The sequence below is a fragment of the Chiloscyllium punctatum genome, chromosome 1 (genome assembly GCF_047496795.1).
Source record: "Chiloscyllium punctatum isolate Juve2018m chromosome 1, sChiPun1.3, whole genome shotgun sequence".
Taxonomy (NCBI): domain Eukaryota; kingdom Metazoa; phylum Chordata; class Chondrichthyes; order Orectolobiformes; family Hemiscylliidae; genus Chiloscyllium; species Chiloscyllium punctatum.
Genome location: NC_092739.1, coordinates 129,595,639 through 129,611,162, shown reverse-complemented (window position 1 = coordinate 129,611,162; position 15,524 = coordinate 129,595,639).

Here is a 15,524-nt window from a genome sequence, read left to right as displayed (position 1 = left end):
AGTGTCCTCGGTCCAATCATTTTTGGCTGCTTTATCTTGCAACCTTGAACGTGTCAGAAGTGGATGTTTACTGATTGCACAATGCTCCTCGCATACTAAATCAGTCCCCGTTGAAATGTAGTAAGACATGGACAATATCCAATTTTGTGCTGACAACTGTCAAATTAGATTTGTGCTACTCAATTTCCATTAGTGAATTCCCCATGATCAACATCCTGGGGGAGTCAGATTCACCATTAACCCGAAAATGAATTGGACCAGCTAAGTAAATACTACAGCCACAAGAGCTGGTCAGAGGTTAGGAATCCTGCAGCAAGTAATAGATTGTTAGTGCTTTATAGTAGTAATATATTGCTATTCCATCACACTCTTGATGCTTTCTAAATGGTGGATATGCTTCGAGAAGTCAGGTGGTGAGTTGCTTGCAACAGAGCAAAAAACATAAAGAACTGCGGATGTTGGAGAGCAGAGACAAGGGCAGAAATTGCTGGAAAAACTCAGCAAGATTGGCAGCCTCTTTGGAAAGATCTGTGTTCTGAAGAAGGATCACTGGACCTGAAACGTCAACTCTGATTTCTCTCCATGGATGCCACTAGATCTGCTGAGTTTTTCCAACATTTTCTGGTTTTGTTTCAGATCCTAGAGCAAAACCTGGCTTGATAGATCAGATTGTTTTTTAACTTAACAAGGTTGCATTTCACAGAGACACAAGCATGCAAGCTGCTAATTTAGTTTAAACAATAAAACAAAAGTTTGCTATGCAAAATTAATGAAGACAAAATAAAGTAAACCAAGCTATTTAGATATAAAACAATTTGTATGATTTCAAAATACACAGTGAAATGAAATATAATCCCATCCATGCACAACACCAACGTGGAGAGTATTCAAATATCAGAATTCCCTTCTCTATCATATCTGACCTAAGTGTTCCTTTTAAATCCCTTCAAATGCTGCACTTTTCTGGCCTCCACCCTAAACACATTAATACAGCCATCCCCTATGGACAAGCCCTACGCATACACAGCATCTGTTCAGATGAGGAGGAACACGACAGACACCTGAAGATGCTTAAGGACGCCCTCATAAGAACAGGGTACGATGCTCAACTCATCTACCGCCAGTTCCCACATGCCACAGTGAGAAACCATAATGACCTCCTCAGGAGACAGACACGAGCTGCAACCAACAGGGCACCCTTCGTTGTCTAGTACTTCTCGGGAGCTGAAAACTATGCCATGTCCCTTGCAGCCTGCAATGCATTCTCGATGAGGATGAGCACCTCGCCAGGACCTTCCCCATACCTCGTATTCTTGCCTTTAAACAACCAGCAAACCTTAAACAGATTATTGTTTGCAGCAAACTGCCCAGTCTTCAGGACGACATTGACCACAACACTGTACAACTCTGTCAAGACAGCCACTGCAAGATGTGTCAGAGTCTCGACACGGATACATTACACGTGGGGACGCATCCTACTATGTATGCGGTAGGTATTCATGTGACTCGGCCAACATTATCTTACTCATACGCTGTGCGCAAGGGTGCCAGGATGCCTCGAGGCATGGTACATTGGCGAGACCAAGCAGACAGATGAATGGACACCACACAAAAATCACCAGACATGGGTGCTCCCTTCCAATCGGTGAACACTTCAGCAGTCAGGAACATTCGGCCTTGGATCTTCAGCTGACCATCCTCCAAGGCAAGCTTTGGGACAAGCAACAACACGGAGTAGCCAAGCAGAAGCTGATAGCCAGGGTCGGTACCAATGGGGATGGCCTCAACTGGGACCTGGGGTTCATGTCACACTACAGGTGACCCCACTCCAATACACACACTCCTACATACTCATACACTCACGCAGACCCTCTCTCATACACAGACATAGACACTCCCACACTCACACCCATGCATGCCCCCTCTCACAGGCTTATACCCCATCACACTCACACACATACATTACTAAGCTTACACACACACACATGCACACAGTCTCTCACCTGCACACTCTCACATACACACACTTACTCTGTCTCTCCTGCATGCACACATATAAGTTTATGGGTAAATCCATATTTGCAGAATTATATTATTGTGAGTTTTGAGAAGATTAGTAGCTCAGATTGAGGTACTGGATGTAGGTTTGCTCGCTGAGCTGGGAGGTTCAGTTTCAGATGTTTCGTCACCATACTAGGTAACATCATCAGTGAGCCTCCGATGAAACACTGATGCTATGGCCCTCTTTTTTTTGTGTGTTTAGGTGTCCTTGGCTTGGTGATGTCATTTCCTGTGGCGATGTCATTTCCTGTTCTTTTTCTCAATGGCTGGGCATGTGTTTGTTGATAGAGTTCAGGTTGGAATCCCATGCTCCTTGGAATTCTCGCGCATGTCTCTGTTTGGCTTGTCCTAGGATGGAAGTGTTGTGCCAGTCGAAGTGGTGTCCTTCCTCATCTGTAAATAAAGATTATAGTGAGAGTAGGTCATGTCTTTTTGTGGCTAGTTGATGTTCATGTAACCTGGTGGCTAGTTTTCTGCCTGTTTGTCCAATGTAGTGTTTGTTTCAGTTCTTGCAAGGTATTTTGTAAATGAAATTACTTTAGCTTGTTGTCTGTATAGGGTCCTTCAAGTTCATCAGCTACTCTTTTAGTGTGTTGGCGGGTTTGTGAGCTATCATGATGTAGGGGAAGAGTTACTAAAGTTTCTGGATGTGTTTTGTCTGCTTGTTTGGGTTTGTTGCTGAGAAATCAGTGGACTGTGTTCATTGGGTACCCATTCCCAACATTCACAAACGAAGCTGCATTAGAACAATATTTCAACGAGCCACCATACACTGCAGCACAGAGGAACTATGAAGAGCACAGGAAAATCACCTATGCAGTGTATTCAAAAGGAATGGGTACGCAACGAACACAGCCCACCAATTTCTCAGCAAAAAACCCAAATAAGCAGATGAAACACATCCAGGATCCTTAGCCACTCTCGCCTACATCAAAGACACCTCGGAAATGACTGCCAGACTACTTAGACCTCTTGGCATCATGGTATTCAAGCATGGCATTCCAACTGGAACACTATCAACTAACACATTGATTTGGATCCATTTACCACCCCCAAGAAAAAGAACAGGAAATGACATCACCAATTTAAGGAATCCTGCTTCAGCCGGAGGCTCTCTGACGATGTTACCTAGTAAGGTGACGAAACATATGAAACCAAATCTTCTAACTCAGCGAGCAAACCTACGTCCAGAATTATATTTTTATTTTGCTCAAAAGATCCAAAACCTACAATTAATCCATGTAAGATTCTGTAAATCCCACGTTAGAAATAGAACCAGTCTGACTCAAAATGGGAACACAGACCTCACACCATTAATACATTGTCTGAGCTGAGATGACAGATTTTGTTAGAAAACCTGAAGTTATCCAAGAAAGTGACTTAAAAGGAGTTCTGGGATTTACATATTAATGAACTAAAACTAGCAAAACCATTCTAAAAGATGAAAGACTTAATCTAAGTTTGTTCATATATTTCAGCCGCATGACACTGTAACTTTTTACCATAAATTCTGTCTTCTGGTTCTACTTTACAACCACCTGAAGAAGCAGCATTTTGAAACCTAGCACCTTTAAATAAACGTGCTGGACTATAACCTGGTGTTGTGTGATTTTTAACTTTGTCCATCCCCATTCAACACCAGCTCCTTCAAATCATTTCAAATCCTTGACAGTCTTGATTAGTCACACAACTGAGTTTAAATTTTCTCAGCTTCAAATAACCCACTCAGGTTTCTGACCAAACCATTTAGGACTGAGATAAGGAGAAATTTCTTGACACAAAGAGTGATGAGCCTGTGAAAATCTTTACCACAGAAAGCAGTTGAGGCCAAAACATTGTATTCTTTCAAGAAGAAGGTAGATATCATTTTTAGGGCTAAAGGTATGGAGAGCAAGAGGGGACAGGATACTGAGTTGGATGATCAGACATGATCGTATTGAACGGGGCAGTGGACTTGAAGGGTTGAATATTTTCTATGCTTAACTATGCTGAATGAACTCCTTTCTCTAGAAGAGATTGTTCTTAGATCTAACTTCATCCATGTCTTTTGAAAACTGAAAATGAAAGTTTCCTAATTTATGGGGTTTTTCTCCTACGCAAAAGAAAATTATTTTTTATTCTTTGAAACCAAAAACAGGCTAACGCCTTTCAATTATAAAACTCTCTCAGAGCAAATAAATTCCTGTTAACAATTCAAGAACTCTCTCATAACCAATTTAAAAAGTCATGGCTCAGAAATTATTAAACCACCGCATACACACTTACCATAATCCACATGCCACTAATTCAAAATCTAAATTCATATATATTATAATACATATGTATTTATATCATTCATTTTAATCAGATAGCTTATATCATAATATTATTTTAAACAATATAAAGGAAGATTCAGCCCTTTTTCCAGTAATATCTTTTCCAGACAGTTAATGTCAGTGAAACATCATTCCTATCTTAGCATCCTTTTTGTTGCTTACTCAACAGTCAAGGTTATACACATTTAAATTTGAGGCTTTTTGTACATTCACCCAATGTGATTTTTTTTAATATTACTGTCTGTACCTGAGATGCAGATACCAGCTAATTCACTTACTTTTCCTAACAGAATGTGACAAAACGTTTTATCTAACTGATCAGCTAGAACCGTTTATGAATCATGTGCTCTTATCCAGAACCTGATTGTAGACCCCAGCTATCTATAGATACACTTCAGGCTTAAGCACCCGGGTAGCTTGCTAATCATTTTGCTTAAGTCATGGGCTTCCTTGGGAATGATCTTTGAACTCACTGTTCAAAAAAAGACTTTCGAGCCTCTTGCAATAAAAAAAGTCCCCTTCACAGAACTAAAACCAAAACTCATTTACCTCTACTGTAGAATGAAAATTTCCAAATGATACCATATCATCAACTTTTATCACACTACATGCAGAACTTGAATGTGATAAATACATGTCAAATTCTGTTCAGTGAACTGATCAAAAATCTTGTTTGAAAGGACATACCTTACCTGAAATCTGTTGTATTTTCAACACTTTTCTATTAGCAACTAATTTGGTCTGTTCCACAAAGATCCTCAAACTTTGATTCAGTAATTTGGATTTAAGTGAGGTTTTGGATAACTTTCAGCAGTTGATCTGTATCCAAGTTGGATTAGGATATCATTTTTGACTCTCCTTTTTACTTTTAATTCATGTTTCATAAATTTGGAATACAGCAGCCATCTGTTTCTTCAATTTTCTTGTATTTGTTTGGCAGCTGTCCAGCTCATTTTGCGGCTTCTTTGCCTGATTCTTCATTCACATTTTACTTTTAATCATGTGGTTTCAGCTATTTGATTATGAAGCTGTGATACATTTTAAGGCTGAATGCAGTTGGAATTTGTTATTACAGGAGAAAAGACGAGGTCCCGGTTTCTCTGCTTGTTGTTTAATATTGTGAAAAAGTTGTAAAAAGAATGCGGTGGGAATTTCTGGCCATGGATTAGATTCGGGCTGACACCCTATGCCATGAATTCAAATCTAATCCAGACCAAGGGAATGAGATATTTCTCTCTGCTAATTGTAGGGTCCTGTAAGAGATGACGTTGGCTGATCAATCCAATTTTTAGTGAGCCGAGCCTAATTTGGAGCTTTAATTTGACATTAATTTTGATGCGGAGTGGTCTCTTTGGAGAATTAGCAAAAGATGGTGCATTCTTGCGTCAAGGCCGAAACACATTGTTCAAGAAACTAATGGGAGCTTTAGTCTGAATTTGGCTGTGTTAAATTTTGTTTAGTGATGAGTAATGACAACACTGGGTGCCTGACATTATTTTGCCTTTGTGAACATCATTTAAAAATATAGACTAGAAAGAATTATGTTACCTTTTCTGATAATAATGTGTATGTTTTCATATCATCTTTATAACTGGTATTGAGATGCAAATGAGTGATGCTGTAATGAACTTGGGTTCTAGTCAAGCGAGGATATTACTGCTTGGTTTTAGAGTTAATGGTAAGATCGTGGGGAGTGTCGCTGAACAGAGAGACCTTAGAGTGAAGACTCATAGCCCCTGAAAAGTGGAGTCCCAGGAAGACAGGATAGTGAAGAAGGCGTTTGACATGCTTGCCTTTATTTGTTAGTGCATTGACTATAGGGGCTGGAAGGTCATGTTTTAGTTGTTCAAGACATTGGTTAGACCATTATTGGATTACTGCATGCAGTTCTGGTCTCCTTGCTATAGGAAAAATGTTGTGCAACTTGAAAGGGTTCAGAAATGATTTACAAGTATGTTGCCAAGTTTGGAGGGTTTCAGCTGTAGGGAAAGGCTGAATAGACTGGGGCTCTTTTCCATGGAGCATTGCAGGCTGAGCGGTGATCTTATAGAGGTTTAAACATTCATGAGAGGCATGGATAGGACACATAAACAAGGTCATTTCCCTGGGGTAGGAGAGTCCAGAACGACAGGGTATAGGTTCCTAAGGGACCTAAGGGGTAACTTTTTCATGCAGAGATTTGTGTAGGTATAGAATGAGCTGCCTGTGGAAGTGGTGGAGGTTGGTATAATTACAATATATGAGGAAAGGCTGAGAGACTCGGGTCTGGTCTCATTGGAAAGAAGAAGACTAAGAGGGAATTTGATAGAGACATATAAGATGATCAGAGGATTAGATAGGGTAGGCAGTGAAAGTCTTTTTCCTAGGATGATGACATCAGCTTGTATGAGGGGGCATAACTACAAATTGAGAGGTGCTAGATTTAAGACAGATGTCAGAGGCAGGTTCTTTATTCAGAGAGTGGTAAGGGCGTGGAATGCCCTGCCTGCCAATGTAATATAACTCAGCCACACGAGGGAGATTTAAACAATCCTTGGATAAGCACATGGATGATGACAGGATAGTGTAGGCGGACGAGATGAGAATAGTTCACAGGTTGGTGCAATATCGAGGGCCGAAGGGCCTACTCTGCGCTGTATTGTTCTATGTTCTAATCTCCAGATGGGGGCAGGCAAGCATGGGGGCGTGGCGGGGGGGTGGGGTGGGGGGAGGTGGTTCGTGATCATCTTGGCATCATCAGTAACTGCCTATGGTCAATGATCAAAAGGGCTCAAATAACTGATCAATACAACAAAAATTGCCAGCACTAAAAATAAGAAATATTAACCAGGGGTTTGTGGGAAGTAAATGAGTGAGTGAGTGAGACAGAGAATTGTTGTGCAGTCAGAAAGAGCAGGAGATCAGTCCAAGATGGTTGTCACTGTGTTTTTGGTGCTGTCAGCTTCATTGCTGATGATGTTGTCATGGCAGAGGCACGGGCAGGGAAGAAGACGACAGTGAGTGCTTGAACTTTCTTCTTCCTCCAATACTTGGCTGCAGCAGGATAACTGGGCCCCTATCAAAGATAGTAGAGCTGGCCTTTGGTCTGAGTGCCTTTCGTTTAGGTCTCGTGATAGCCATGGTCCAACCCTGTACTGATGTCCATTTTAGGTAAAAGAGATGAGAGAAGAGACCTTTTGATGTGATCAGTAAAGATCCAGCTCATATTTTTCTTTCTAAACTATATTTTCATGGGTGAACAACTTGAAAGTTCCCTTTCATTAAATAAATCAATCTCTTGTATTGTCAATTGGAAAGAAGTTGCATTTATTAATCATTCATTCTACAAAAAGAAAATATAGCGTCATAGAATCATATAGGACTGAAGAGTCCCTTTGGCCCAAAGTCCAAAAATACACTACTACTTGAACTAGACCCATTTTCCAGCACTTGACCCATGTTATGACATTTTGTTCACACAAGTACTTTTTAAAGGTTGTGAAGTTTCCCTCTAGGACTACCAATCCAGGCAGTGCATTCCAGATTCCCATCACCCTCTGGGTGAAAATTATTTTCCTAATATCCCCTCTAAACCTTCTGTCTTACACGTTAAAATTATGCCCTCTTGGTATTGACCCTTCAACAAGGGGGAGCAACTGCTTTCTCTCCACCCTGTTCCTGTCCCTCATAATCTTATACACCTCAATCAGGTCCTGTCTCAGCTTTCTGTGCTCGAAAGAAAATGATCTGAGTGTGTTCAGTGGTTCCTCTTCATAGCTAAACTGCTGTAACCCAGGCAATGTCCTGCTGAATCTCCATGCACTCCATGTATCAGTGCAATCCTTCCTATAGTGTGGTGACCAGAGATCTACACAGCTGTGGCCTAATCAAAGTCCTTTACAGTTCCAACACAACCTCCCTGCTTTTATAATCTATGCCATGACTGATAAAAGCAAGTGTCCTACATATCTTCTTAACTAACATATGAACCTATCCTGCCACTTTCAGGGAACTGTGGACAGGTACCCCAAGATCCCTCTGTTCCTCTGAACTTCCTAGCGTGCTACCATTCATTGAGTAATGTGTATCAAATGGTATGAAAAGTGTTCATAACTCCAAATGGGCATAGTTCATTGTTGTCATGTGATCTCTTATCTTAGACACCTCATTCTGCTGACATGTTTTGTGTTCAAAGGTAGGAGTCTATCATTGTAGAGCCCTGACTTTCCAAAACGTTTATTGTGGAAGCCCATGGGATTGACGGTAAACTGCTGACATGGCCGGGAAATTGGTTGAGTCGCAGGTGACAGAAAATAGGGATAATGGTCGGTAATCAAATTGGCAGGACATGACCAGTGGTATCCCGCAAGGATCTGTGTTAGAACCTCAGTTATTCACATTGTTTATTAATGACTTGGATAAGTGGACCTTATAGAGGTTTATAAAACCATGAGGGGCATGGATAGGATAAATAGACAAAGTCTTTTCCCTGGGATGGGGGAGTCCAGAACTAGAGGACATAGGGTTAGAGTGAGAGGGGAAACATATAAAAGAGACCTAAGGGGCAACTTTTTCACACAGAGGGTGGTACGTGTATGGAATGAGCTGCAAGAGGAAATGGTGGAGGCTGGTACAATTACAACATTTAAAAGGCATTTGGATGGATATATGAATAGGAAGGGTTTGGAGGGATATGGACCAGATGCTGATAGGTGGGACTAGATTGGGTTGGGATATCTGGTCAGCATGGACAAGTTGGACCAAAGAGTCTGTTTCTGTGCTGTACATCTCTATGACTCTATGACTCTAATTGCATAAAAAGTCATCTATCCAAATTTGCTGATGATACAAAGTTAGGCGCCATTACAGACAGTGTAAATGACAGCACAAAATTATAAAGGAATATTGATAGATTGATATTGAGTGGGTAAAACTGGGGCAGATGGAGTTCAATTTGTGAGGTCACCCATTTTGGACATAAAAAGGATAGATCAAAGTACTTTCTACTTGGTATGAAATTAAATGCAATGGATGTCCAAAGGGAGTTGGGGATCAGGTGCATAGATCTTTAAAATATCACAAACAGAAGCAGAAACTATTCAAGGAATGTAATGGATGCTGGCGTTTATTTCTAGCGGACTGGAGTATAAGAATGCAGATGTTATTCAAAGCCATACACAACTCTGATTATCCCTCAATAAAAACCAAAAGAACTGTAAATCAGAAACAAAAACAGAAGTTGCTGGAAAAGCTCAGCGGATCGGGCAGCATCTGTGGAAAGAAATCAGAATTAGTGTTTCACGTCCAGTAACCCTTCCTGAAATTTAACCACACCTTAGGAAGGAAATATATTGGCCTTGAGGGGAGTACACTGTAGGTTTACAAGTATGATACCTAGAGTTCAAGGGTTAAGAGGAAATATTGTACAAATCTAGCAAGTTTTCTCCAGAATTTACAAAGTTAAGGGGTAATCAGATCAAACTGTTCAAAATATTAACAGGAAAAGACAGGGTAGATAAAGATAAACTATTTCCATTGATTGAGGATTCTAGAACGAGGAGGCATTGTCTGAGACTTGGGGCCAGATCATGGAGGAGAGGGGTTAGGAAGCATTTCCACACAAAGAGGGTGGTAGAGTTTTGGAACGGCGCAACATCGAGGGCCGAAGGGCTTGTACTGCGCTGTAATGTTCTATGTTCTCTCTTCCAAAAATGACAGTGGATGCAGGATCAGTTGTTAATTGTAAATCTGAGATGAATAATTTTTTGCTTAGCATAGGTATTAAGGGATCTGGGTCAGAGGCAGCAAATATGGAGTTAGGTCACAGCTCAGCCATGATCTCATTGAATGGTAGAACAAGCATGGAAGGCTGAATGGCCTGTTCCACATTTTCAGTGTGTGTTGTTTTTGACTTTTGAAAATTTGATTGCCTGACCCTTGGTAGTGCCACTTAGGAGCACAATTGATGCCACTTGTGCTGAGTGTTGAGCTGCCATTGGTACTAAGCCAATGACAGGCAAAGGAGAGCCACGTGGAAGCATGACAAGAATACACATGAAAATCTGTTTTAGACTTTCTGTATTTTTGTTCTCTTAATCCCTTTATAGGGCCTTAATCTGTATTTAGTTTCCAGTACAATGATTTAAACACAATTTATATTTCCTGGTTTTAGTTGTTGGTTTGAAGTCTATAATTCACTGAAAACCCTCCCTGAAACTTTTCTGGCTTATAGGTGCCACAGATCCCCTATATTAGGCAATACAATGAATCAGATGCGGGGTTCAAAGGAACCTCTGATGATAAGCCCACAAATGGACTCTGGACAAGCATACATGAAGTGAATGGCAAATCTCATTTCATCAACACAGCAAGGAAAATTCAGACCAGGACCTGTGCATTTCTGTCATTACTGAATGCTGAATCCTGCGGTGCACAAATTGGCAGCCTCAGTTCCTATATTACAACAATGGAAATACTTCCAAATGACTTAATTAGCTGTAAAATGCTTTGGGATATCCTGAGGTCATAAAAAGGAACTGTAGAAATCCAAGTCTGTCTTTCTTCTTCCACTTTTTTTTTCGACAGCTAAAGGTAAATTGAGTAATTTAGCTTTTCCCAAAAGCACAGTTAAAAATCCCAAAATATCATATAAAATGAACAGAATTCGACTAAGGTCAACCAGTAAATCAGGGGTCTTGCTAATGTACTGTGCATTAGTTGGGACAACACACCTATTGTTTCAAAACAATATGTTGACCACTGAGAGAATACCAAGGATCCACTAACTCATTTAATGCTACCTCAGCAATAGAAGGCACAGTTGGAGACTTTTGGCACTGTATAAATCATAGAATCATTTCAGCACATGGAAGCATTGCTTTTGTAATCATATTCTCACAGTTCCATACTGAGTTGGTAGCACTATACTCTGTATATTTATGGACTAAATGCATCTGTTGAGCTTATGCCATCCGTGTGAAAAACAAAGCCACCATTTCGACTGGGACAACACATCTATCCTGGGACAGGCTAAGCAAAGACATGCCAGAGAATTCCTAGAGGCCTGGCACTCCAACCACAACGCCATAAACAAACACATAGATCTAGATGTCATCTATCAACCCCTCAGAAAACAAACAGGAAATGACATCACCACAAACCCCAGGAACCCCATCCAGGAGAAAGATATAAATAGAAAGCAGGAGACAACAACTTCGCTTCACTTGGAGGTCGCCACTGATGATGTTACCTAGCCAGGTAATGAAACGTCTGGATATCAAACCTACAGCTCAGCGAGCAAACCTACACCCTAAATCTCAACCTGAGCTACAAACCTTCACAAACCTTGCATGTACAAACTTAATTAAGTGCTCTTTCTAATAAATCATGTACTTACTTACTTACCATCCAACAAAACATTGCCTTCACTGGACAAAATATCCAAGGGTGATGCCAACAGGAATCATGAGCTGTGCTAAAGTAATAGGTGTTTAATGGCTCCCACAGACTGCATATAAAGACATGTAGCAGAGATAGACATCACATAAAAACAATAAACCAGCCAGTCCACTATGTGTATTGACATTTCTCCAAACATCCCCCTTTTCATAAAACAACCAATTACAGTGTTGAGTTCTGCCAGTTACCCAATATACATTATCATACAGAAAATTATTATTCATTAACACAATGATGGGCCAAGTCAGTTCCTGCACATCTATTGCATATATAGGCCTTAAATTGTGCATGTATTCTAATGGTTCACATACAGTCATAGAGTCATACAGATGTAAAGCACAGAAACAAATCCTTTGGTCCAACTTGTCTGTGCCAAACAGATATCCTAAATTAATCTAGTGCCATTTGCCAATAGTTGGCCCATATCCCGTTAAACTCTTCCTATTCATAAAAACCATCCAGATGCCTTTTAAATGCTGTAATTGTACCAGCCTCAATGACTTCCTCTGGCAGCTCATTCTGTACCCACATCACCCCCTGCATGAAAAAGTTGCTCCTTAGGTCCCTTTTAAATCTTTCCCCTCACATCTTAAATATATCCCTTCTAGCTTTGGACTGCCCCATCCCAGGGAAAATGACCTTGACTATTCATCCTATTCATGCCCCTCATGATTTTATAAACCTCTATAAGGTCACTCCCGCTCCCCCCACCCCCATCATGCATGATGCTATTGGTTAGTCTGGAATTTATATATTCCTACCTTCTACATGGTATGCCACTTTATGGTGAAAGCTATCGCTATGGTAACTATTGCTGATGGTCCATTTCTGTTGAAACAGTGAACTTCTAATACAGATGGTCACTCTGTACTCAGTGCAGGTGGTGGCATCACTTCTTTCTGATCTGCCCATTGCTTGCAGTGAAGGTGAAGCTTTTCTAATTGGGCATAGTTGTCGCCGTGTACAAATCAGGTGATAACTGCTTTACACAGGTACTAATTTGTCACATAGGTTGGGGTTTATTGACCATTTGTACTCTGACTGGCTCTTTAATGCTGAGCTCTGACAAAACTGACAAGTCATTGCCAAAATGAAATTTGGATTTCATTCCTCTTAATTTCATTTTACTCATGCCCACCAGTATTTTACTTCCTCTTGTTGAGTAATCTGGGCGTTGTATGACATTAATCTTTAGTTTGGACTATTTACTGTGCCTTTAGTCAACTCAATTGCCTTGGTTGAGTATGCGCTAGATTTGCTTGATTTCTTTATGATGCACTTGGCAATTTCCATTGTAACCTCAGCCTTTCCATTTGACTAGGGATAGTTTGGAAATGGCATATGTTTTTGAGTTTGCTGCTCCTTTATGAAGCAATTGTATTCTTCACTTATGAATTAAGGGCTATCGTCACTTATCACAATGTCTGCAATGACATCCTGATTGAAGTGTATTTCTGGCACTCTATAACCTCACAGTTGTTGATGATGTCAGTGGCCTAATGTCCAGTAGTCAGGGTAATCATCGACAGCAAAAAGATAATAAGCTCCTGTGAGAGTATCCATGGTCTGTCTGGGATGGCTTGTGTCATAAGTAGCTGTTTGGCTTGAGATTCATTACATGCACTGTCCTGACTGATATGGTTCTTAATCTTGTTGCTCATGTTTGGCCAGGAGAGTACTTCTCTTTCCTTCCTCAGCCTCAACTCAATTCCCTAATGGATGTGCTTTAGGCATCTCTTATCTCATCTCCTTACGGATAATGACTTCATTTCCTTTGTACAAGATGCCATTTTGGGCTATCATGTCATTCCTGAGTGCCCAATACTTTCTTACTCAAACAGATGTGTCCATGATGCTTTCAGGCCATCCTTTCATCAGTGCTTCCCACAGCAATTGGAGAGTGCATCTTGTTGCATTATTTGCTTGATTTTAGGAAGACTCTTCTGGAGCGTGTTGAGCTGTTTCTCCTCATCGAATCTAGAAGATTTTACAGTTGGTCTTAACATCCTCAACTTCCTTCATAGGGTGAATTGCATTTGATAGCATGGCACCACTTTGCTTTGTACGTCATGTCTAAAGAACATCTCTGGAAACAAAGTTCTATCTTTGCAGACATGTTGGAACACATAGATATTAGATATAGATATAGAATCCCTACAGTATGGAAACCGGCCCTACAGCCCAACAAGTCCACACCAACCCTCCGAAGAGTAGCCCACCCAGACCCATTCCCCTACATTTGCCCCTGACTAATGCACCTAACCTACACGTCCATGAACACCATGGGCAATTTAGCATGGCCAATTCACCTAACCTGCACAGCTTTGGATTGTGGGAGGAAACCGGAGCACCCGAAGGAAGCCCATGCAGACAAGGGGAGAATGTGTAAACTCCACACAGTTGCCCGAGACAGGAATCAAACCTGGGTCCCTGGCGCTGTGAGGCAACAGTGCTAACCACTGAGTCACCATGCCACCCCAATTGTCTCTTGGCAGATGCTTTGAAGGGACTTGTAGTCAGATTCCATTGTCATTTTGTCTCTTCCAAAATGGCATTGATTAAAATTCCTGGTGAACAGCTTATTCCCAAAATGTTGATCCTCTTGCTCCTCAGATGCTGTCTGACCTGCTGTGCTTTTCCAGCACCACACTTTTTTACCTCGATTAAAATGCTCACAAGCAAGAAAATCATCTAGTATGATTTCTCTATCGGGGCATAGTATCATTTAGATTGTGTTAATGCTCTGATGCAAATGCAACTGGTTGTCTTTGCTTCATAAGGATAGCTCCAGGTTCAGTCTTGCTGGCATCACAGTGCCAAGTGACCTTTTCATTGATTACATAGTACCTCAGAACAGGCATCGTCATTACTAGTTATTTTACTCAAGTGAGTGCTACTTTCTGCTCTGTGCCTCAACACTGCTGCACATCATCAGCAGTGAGCTTACTAAGAGGTTCACACTCAGATGACAAAATGGGCATGAACTTTGCTAAATAGTTCACAAGTCTATCAAATTATTGTGCTGTTTTCATATCTATTAGTTGTTGCATTGTTGGTACAGCATTTTTAGGATCTGGGTAAAGTCCTTTCCTTGTCAATATATGACCTATGTACTCAACATCAGGCCTCTTTAACTGCTTCTTTAAATTATTCAGCTTCAGGTTCAGGTTCATCTGATGAGCTTTGTCAAGCACTAGATTCTGGATCATGATCTGTGATGGCTTCTTGCATTGTGTGGCCACGTCCATAAATTAACAGATCATCCACCACAGCCTTCACTCTGGGAATCCCACTATCATACATTGTCTGCATTTATACTCTTCTGGACCAACTGAGATGTCTAATGACATGTGCAAACAACTAAAGTTCATGAAAAGTATCTAGAACTTAATGAAAAAAAACTGTTTCTTTCAATTCCCAGTAACTATCGATGATGGTAAAAATTGACACACTGTGGTAAAATGTTTTCAGTGGTTGGCATGTGGTAGCATGATCTTTTCAAAGCTTTGTTAAGATTCTTTGGATCCATTGATAACGCTCAGTTTCCCAGCTCATTTCACTGTTAATCCTGTCCGAATGAGTTGAAAAGTGTGGCACTAGAAAAGCACAACAGGTCAGGCAACTTCTGAGGAGCAGGAGAGTTGACGTTTCGGGCATATGCCCTTCATTAGCCCATTCCTCGGATGCGGCCTGGTCTGCTGTGCTTTGGCA